The sequence below is a fragment of the Pinus tabuliformis genome, chromosome 4_1, assembly GCF_031772625.1.
Source record: "Pinus tabuliformis cultivar Carrire ecotype Pingquan chromosome 4_1, CPIR1, whole genome shotgun sequence".
NCBI classification, from domain to species: Eukaryota; Viridiplantae; Streptophyta; class Pinopsida; order Pinales; family Pinaceae; genus Pinus; species Pinus tabuliformis.
Window position 1 is genome coordinate 357,470,668 of NC_142303.1, and position 9,079 is coordinate 357,479,746.

General features: G+C 35.0%; 1 pseudogene; it reads left to right on the forward strand.

The window, feature by feature from the left end:
* Positions 1–6,370: 6,370 nt before the first annotated feature.
* Positions 6,371–7,839, forward strand: LOC149175757 (uncharacterized; annotated as a pseudogene).
* Positions 7,840–9,079: the final 1,240 nt, after the last annotated feature.

The window sequence follows — 9,079 nt, forward strand, 5'->3', positions numbered from 1 at the left end:
CTTCCACTTGACCAGGATTCTCTCTAGTAGTAACAAAAAGCTGATGGTATTGCAAGAATTTGGCTTTCTAATAGATGAACACATTATTACACTTTCGTTTGTCTTCTATATTTATGGATTCCTAGTTTTCTAGTTTTAGTTGTTTTTTCATTTCTAAAAATGTTTAATCTTTGGACACCTTTGGTTCTACAAATGGTCTACATTTCGTAGCTATAGACAAAAACATACCAAAGTATGTATTTGTTTATCAAATTTAATTAAAGAATATTTTCTCAAAACAATACATGAGCTTCGCTATATATATATATATATATATATATATATAGTCGAAGGAGAAGAAGGAAGCATGAGATTCTTCATAAATTGGGCTAATGAGATTCATTCTACTACAAAAATAATAATAAAAGCTTTGAACCTATCTAAATATTTAATCTTCTTTCTACATCCATATTCTATTTAGCACTCTTTTTCTCATTTATTAAAATTTAAATCTAATAAATTATAATTTTTAATCTTTGTTTCAAGGATGGCAGAGGGGGGGGGGTACTCTATGGCCCTAAGGAGGACAAAGTTTTCAGGGATTCACAAGCAGAGATATATGGTCTCTACCATAGACTTTTGTTAGTCAAAGAACATTAGGATGAGAGGTTCTATCTTAATATTGCATCATTTGTTCAAAGGATCCCTCCCAAAGGAGAAATCTATGGAAAACATCATGAAAGATTAGGATAATTGTGGAAGATATCCCATCCAAGGGTATTTCCATGTCCTAAGAGAATTCATCGAGGAAGGAGACAAATATGCTAACCAAGGATGTGAATTGAATATAAGTGTATTAAATATTAATTACCAAATTAGGTCTGCTATAATTCCCTAATGGTTAGTGAAATGTATTGGAAAAATTCCTCGGTAGAAAAAAAAATCTCAAAAATACTTTCTCTTTTAAGGAGAAAAGAAACTAATAAACTCCTTGAGAAAGAGGTTATAAATGGTCAAACAACATTATCACTAAAATGAAATCCCAAAGTATATTATTTCTTTAAAAATAAAATCCACAAATAATAAATTATAAAAATAAAATTTCCAATGTTCAAGGGGCATAGGGTAGACGGTGATAGGTGTTCCATTCAGCACTTTGTTTTGTAAAGGTCACGAGCTTGAAACTCCATGGAAAAAAATCTAGCCATGCTAAAGGCTAATGTGGACCAGGGTGTGATCCTAGGGTGATTTTGACTAATACCCCTGAGTTGTGGCTATAGATCAGGCATGCCAGTCATCTAAAAACTCACAAAACCTACCCAAAACAAAATTCAAATTCTTCCCCTTTTATGTATCAAATAAGAATAAAATGATTAATAAAACAACACTATTATTCTAGTTCACTTACGTATTCGTAAAAATATAATAAACAACTTTTTGGGTATATACAACAACAATTTCACAAAAAAAAAAAATTGCATCAAACTCTCGTGAATTCCTGACCATGAAATTTATGGAAAATTGGATACTATGGGTACCACGTGGCTGCCTAATAAATAGATGAACATATATAATATATGGATATACAACCAGGTGCAAGTGTATAAATGTCTTCGAATGCCCTTGGTGGTATCATACTGCTCTTTGATTACTCTCTCTAAAGTTAAATTGCATCGTCGTTATGATGGATGGATTGGATTATCTCAAAGATGGTTTTGGGCTCCCGAGTTTGTCATTGGGCTATGGATTAGTTGTTAGAAAGGCCGAGAAGGAAAGACACACAATTAAAAACACACAAACCATAGGAGTTCTTGCTCTTCTCTATTGAAAACACAAAAATTGATTAATTACAATGAACCTAGTCGGAGGTATTTATATTTTTTGGACTAGCTACTCGCCCAAAATAACTCAACATGCACACACACTCTAAATTCAACTTTTCCCAAAATATAACTTAACTTGAACTCAATCAACTTGACTCAGTTAACTGACTCTCCTAAATTTAGCCAACTCTTGCATGCGAGAGTAATTACAATTTCTAATACTCCCCCTTAATTATGACCATATGAATCATCATAACTCAAACATGACTTAACTTGACTCAACATGACTTAACTATGTCTACTAGGCTGACAATATAAATTGACTCAATTATCACTTAAACATGCCCGTTGGCCTATGTCTCAGCTAAGCTTACAATGAGTCAAAACTTTGACAATTTTGCATTTTCTTTTTCTCTTCTTCTAGATTCTATATCCTCAAAACTGCTTCATTCTTAGTTGTGCTTTCTTGTTGTAGGCTCCATATTTCTTTACTTGCTACTGCTGCAATTTTTCTTTGACTTTTCTTGAATTTGTGTTGAAACAAAATATGATCTTGTCTTCTACACCTTCCGCTTCAAATATTCGTTCAACCATGGACTGCTACCGCAACATTGTATCTTCAAACTGTCTTCTTTGCCTACTTCTTGCACTTCATATTCTTGAATTTCTTTCAGCCATATTTCTTGATAGCATAATCTTATCTCTCTTTTACTCCATTATTGAAAATTGATTTTAATGCATTCTTCCTTACTTTCAGAAACTTCCATATCATTCTCTTCACTTTCATCATCAGGTACTGTTGCTTTTTTCCTATAATCTGCACACTCAAGAAAATTATTCACCATTTCATTCAATTCTTTTATTGCAACTGCTACTTTAAGGCTAGCATCAATTTGTTCAATTGGTTTCTGAATCCATTCTTCAATGAACTTCAAATCTAAATCAAACTTATTAGCAACTTTTTTTTTCAAACTTTTTTCCCATGCTATTCTGAACACTTGCATATTCAAAATCAATGTTAAAAATGTCTTTGTTATGCTCTTCAGTGAGAGCTTCCTTTTCTACCTCTTCCTTCTCTGCCTTTTTTTCAACTGCATTAAGACTATCTGCCACTATTATGCGGTCAGTGAATATCCTCATAAAAAACTCTTGAATCAAATTATCCTCTTCTTGATCATCAGTTGCTGCTATATCACATACTAATTCATGAATGGTTCTAACTGCTTCATATCTTATTGCTACAGAAGTAGCTACAACCTTCAATTCTTCATCAAACATGACACTTATCATATTGCCACAATCAACCCCTGTTTCAAAAAATAAATCACACATAACATCAACATAGTGTTCATCCAAACTATGGTGGGATATCCGAGCATGCATGTGCTCATTGACAATTTCAACTTCACCAAATCCATCAACAAAAGTTGGATTCATCATCTCGCTTTGTAGCCATCTTCCACATGTGTTTTGTCACAGTGGGATTCGCTATCATCTGCACCATCCACATTACAGTGGATTCTTTGAGCATTCATATGTTATTGCTTTGTTTCACACACAGAGGCTTCAACTTCTCTCTCTACAATCTTTGTTGCATCTTCTTCATCCATATGCATGCTTGCATAATGAGTTTCAATTTTATAGTCCTGACAATCGTCATCCACTTTTGAGTGGGATTATTCGTGCTCTATTGTCCTCTCAGAGTCTTGTTCATCTAATATCATATCTGCGGTTGACTTCTTATTCTGTGACATGACCTGTTGCTGCATGTCACTCTCATTTGTGCCAAACTCTGCTTCCAAGATCTTCAATGCTTCCTTGGAAGTTGTAGTTTTTGCTATCTTGAACATAATTGTTTCATCCATTACTTGCTGAATGAAACTGAAAGCTAGGGAATCATTAAACATAGGAGGTGGTAGTATATCCACGCTACATCAATAAACCTCGATTTATTCTTTGTCTTCTACTAGACTTCTTAATTTCTTGGTTGTGCCCCGAAGCTCTCTAAACACGACAACAATCTCTACCTCTTCTTTTTTATCCCTTTTCTTAGTCTTCTTTAGTCGCACTTTGCGACCCATAACTATTGTCTTTCCTCTATCTTATAGTTGTTTCCTTGATTTCATGAGGCTATCTTCCATATCGCCCCCGAAAAAAATATAATATTTAATATGCACCTCCGTAAGGCACAATCTTCCCCAAAACATTATGACAAACAAAAACTTTTTTTATTAATAAACAAATCTTTAAAAAACCCTAAATTCTTTTTTAATAAAACCCTTTATATGGTTATAAACTCTCTTTTCGAAATATATGCTCCTTTGTTTTTTTTCTTAACTTTAAAAAAATATTTTTTCTCAAACTTTGTAAAACACTTTCTCTAAACTCTTTCCAATAGGTGCATATATATATTGTTTATAATAATTAGGCCGATAGGCCTTCTTTTGAATCAGTTTAGTAGTCTACACTTTGATTCTCTGATTAAAATCTGGCATCAATCTGGCATATGGTCTGATTGGCATCCGACATCTGGTCTTGGTCTAGCATATGGTCTTGGTATGATTGACATCTGTTCTCTAACATCTAGCTAAATATCTTGGACTATTTCTCCCTCACCAAAACTGCTTTCTGATTTCTACTCTTCCACGACAAGCTGCTTTCCGCTTTCTGCTCCTCCACTACTCTTCCACGACTTGCTGCCATAACAATGGTAGTGGTTTCTGCTGTGAACGACCTGCCTTGCTACCATAACAATGATTTAGCTCTAGGTTGTTCAGTGCTCATTCACTATTCTGCTATACCTAGTCTATTCTGCTATACCCTGTTTACAACTCAGTTGTTCTATTCAGAAGTTTTTTGTTTAGCGATTAGAGTTTAGTGGTTGTTCTGTTCAAAGTTCAGTGGTTCAGTGTTAAAGGTTCAGTGAGATGTTCATTCAGTGAGTTATTCATTCAATGCTTAAGAGACCAGAGAAGGAGCGCTAAATCCCTTTAGGTAACATCTTGGGTTGCCTTCTTTCCAATTTCATAGCCCTTGTTTGTTGTTTCCACTTTTAACTGCACCTGTTGCATTCTCATTTTGGCACGTTCCACAGGAATTCAGATGCATAGATTGGGATTTTTGCATGAATATTATCATTTATGCCCAAGGAACATTTTTAAATTTTTTAACTATGAGATTTTGGTTCCTTGCCCTATTTAATTATGACTACCAATGATATAAGCATCAATAAAGGGCTCATAAGATTCAATGAGGATCACACAAAAGAAGTTATGTTGTAACATGTGCTAGAAGACAATTTTTCCACTCTCTTTTCCAATTTCAACCAAGTTTTGAAGTCGTGGCTCTAATATCTATCAAATTCTTGTCAATATCCAGCCAGGAAATTTCACTTTTTTTTTCATTTTCACTCAAAGTATTAAGAAAAGCATACCCCAACACCACAAAAGGTAGTGTTTCTTTGGCTTGACATATTTTCAACCTTACTGGTGAACCAACTCCAGGTTGAAAGGAAATATTGTTGACTGTCCATGCATCTTTTATCAGTAGGGGTTATTGTTGTAATTTGACCTATTTATAGATCAATACGCTTATAGGATTGATATCGTACAAATTGAATCAGTAGTTATTTAACTTCATAATTCTAGATGTTTTGGGTTTGTGATGTAAATATACTTTGGTTTTGCCCAATAAGTTATTAAGTGGTTGGTTGATATCCTGGTTCATCTGCCGACAAGGCATTCATGAAATAGAGATACTCTACAAAATTGGACATTATTGGCTTACTCATTTTGATAATACTAACCCGGCACTTTCCTCCGCCTAATGGTTTCTCTTTTCATTGTAACGTAGCTAGAGATTGGTTACAAGGACCCTACGTTTACTATCTTTACAACACGTATGGTTTCGGCAAAGGAGATATTGGAAGACTCTTCATTGCAGGCTTCAGGTCATCTATGTTATTTGGCACGATTGTGGGATCTTTAGCTGATAAACAGTAAGATATTAACACTCTGTATGGTTTGTAGCTGTGCACTTGTATTGTGGCAATTACTGAGAACAAAAATAACTAATAAAATAGATCTATTCTAATATGTTGTTCTATCTGCAAGGGTCGGAAGAGAGTATGTATAACATACTGCATAACATATATATTGAGTTGTATTACAAAGAATTCTCCTGAATACAAAATACTGGTGATTGGCTGTATTCATGGAGGCATTGCCACATCTCTTCTATTTTCAGCTTTTGAATAATGGCTTATTGCTGAACATTTCAAGGTAATGAATATATCCATCTTACACAAAAAGTTGGGGTAGTTTTTGCATGTTTACATCACGTGCATGCAACAATACTGAAAGACCTGGTGTATTTAGAATTATTTTGCATAGCATGTAGTTTCTCTCTCTCATTAATGTGTTGTTGGAGTTGGCCTAAAATCTAAAGACAATTTTTACCTTTTGTAGAAAGAAATATAAGAAAAATTAGCAAGGAATATGCTAAGATATTCTGGTCACTTGAGGTTTTTTTGTTTCTTGCAGAGGAGTTTTGATCCACAATGGTTATCATTCACCTTTTCAAAGGAAATATTCCTTGGCAATGGTCTTGTAGCCATTCTCTCTGGGTTGTTTGCCAATACCCTTGCTAACACTCTAGGCTTTGGTCCAGTTTCTTCGTTTGATGCTGCAACATGCTTCTTAGCTATAGGGATGGCCATTATCTTCTCCACCTGGACAGAGAACTATGGAGATCCTTCGGAGAATAAGGATCTACTTACTCAGTTCAAGGGTGTTGCCACAGCTATTGCTTTAGGTAAGTGTTTAAACTCTGTCATCTCCAAATATCTTTCCTTCTTTGAACTATACATCAGATAGACAGATGATGGTAGAGCTTTTCCTTATGTTTAGTCTTGACAACTATGTTGCTCATTTTGGCGAGTAGATGAGAATATTGCATTGTTGGGAGCTATACAATCCTTATTTGAAGGTTCAATGTACACATTTGTATTTCTTTGGACACCTGCTCTGAGCCCAAATGAACAGGATATTCCTCATGGGTTCATATTTGCAACATTTATGTTGTCTTCAATGCTGGGAAGTTCCCTTGCCTCTAGACTCCTGGCCCGCCAAGCAGTCAAGGCAGAGAGCTACATGCAGATTGTATTCCTTGTTGTTGCAGGATCCTTCCTCCTTCCTCTCATAACTACTGTATGTCTTAGCTTTACTATTCCTTTGTGTCTTCTGATAGAATTTATTTATATGAAACATCAACATATTGTGGATCTGAGGACATTTTGTGTACTTGCTATGAGCAGTTCTTTTTAGAGCCCAACACAAAAAAAGGTGGAAGCATTACACCAGGAGGGCGTCTCTAGCTTCTTGGTTTCTATGTGTTTGAGGCTTGTGTGGGAAATTTTTGGCCCTCGAGTGTGAAAATGAGATCACAATAAATTCCTGAGGAGTCTAGGAGCACAATTATGAACTTCTTCTGGATACCTTTGAACATATTTGTCTATGTTGTGCTTTAGAATGTAAGGCCACAAGACCTTCTAATCTCATTTTATAATATGGATTTCATGAGCAGGAGCATTGTATTATATATAAACAAGGATTAACAAGTCTTATTAACTAAGGAACTTTTTGTTTTGGAATGTTTTATGGAATTTTTTGGAAACCATTTAAAAGTTTTGAAATCACTCAAACTTTTCTTTCTTTTCTTCTTTATGAAAGGTCAATGCCTTCCAAATCAAAGTCATGTTTGGTATGTGTGCAATCTTCCGCTTCATGGCATCAGTTCTCCAAAGGCGGCTCATGGTTGTTGCAGAGAGTCACAAGTCAAGTAAGATGCACACACTTCTTTGTCATGTAACTGATGTTAGGTCTATGGAAAGTGTTGGCTTTTTATTTTTCTATGATTTTGAGCTTCTTTCTAGGTTTTTTATCAACGTGTTCATACACTTCCCTTCTTATTTGTAGAATCTCTAGATACTTGGGGTGTAACCAAGGAGCGGGATACAAGCCGAGCCCTCAATCTCTGAAATGAAGAATTTTTGGAGAAGGTAACTTGAAATATTTGCATGGGTTGTGAAAAGATTCATCGACAATTCCCTTGCAAAAATTGTATTCTTGCGCTGGCACATGAACTATTTCTGCTAAATCATTTTGTCACATAAAATAATAAGCAATTTTATTCATCTATTGGAGAAGGTAAAGAACTTATTCATTGTAGAACTTCAGTTGGAGATATTAATGTTTTTTCTAACCGATTAAGATCCCTTGGTAGACAATTATTTTAAGGTGTAATTTTGCTATGGAATTTTATTTTTCAACAGTCCTGAACCCTAGCTGGTCAGAGGACAAGTGGTATACTAACTAGGCTTTATTTCAACCAATTGTTATCTAGGTAAGGTAAATTATCTGCACGCTCCTTTTTGCTCAGCAGTTTGGTGTAGAGCCAAGAGCTCTGTTTGTAACTCCAATGATTTATTAATTAACTCACCACGGTCCACTAGGTGTGTGAAAAGTTCTGTTAGTGTATTGCACATTTGAATTACTTGTTTATTTTTAGTACTTGGCTTTTGTTATTTCTTGCACTTTTAAATATTGGGGACTGATAAATGCTAGCAAGATTGGAATAGCAAATGTTGGCTGGTGTTTTAGGCTTGACTTTCATGCAAATTATCAATATTGTGTGGAGGAATTCCATGTTCCATGCTTAATGACATAAATGAGACACTTTCTTGGAACTTTTGAACTTGGAAGTTTCATCAATCTAGTGGAAAATATAGCAGTGCCAATAAATTTTCATCACCTGTTGTTATATGACCTCACAAAACTACAAGGCACTTGGTTTTGTGGAATGTGTAGAAATTAGAAGGCAGAAGATTGGATTGGCAATCCCATGGGAACTGTTGGAAGTGGTTTATCAGTGTAAGGAAAAATGTTGTGGCTGTGATCAACTATTCAGTACTTGTGGCCTGTGACTTCCTTGAACAGAAAGACAATCAGTTATATGGAATGTGAAGAGATAGAAAGCACAATAGAAATTTGGTGAGATACATGAAACCCATGACACAGGCTAACTAGGAATCCATCTTGCATTTCCCCACATATTGAGAAACTCTGCCAATGTATCATAATGATTTGAAACTCAAACTATTATATTGTTTTTTACCACATTAGTTTTTTAATTGCTGCATGTTCGAGGTACTTTTTTTTTTTTTTTGGTTGTGGTTCACAGACACCCTAGTCAACGAGTGGTGCTACAGCCTACGTCCA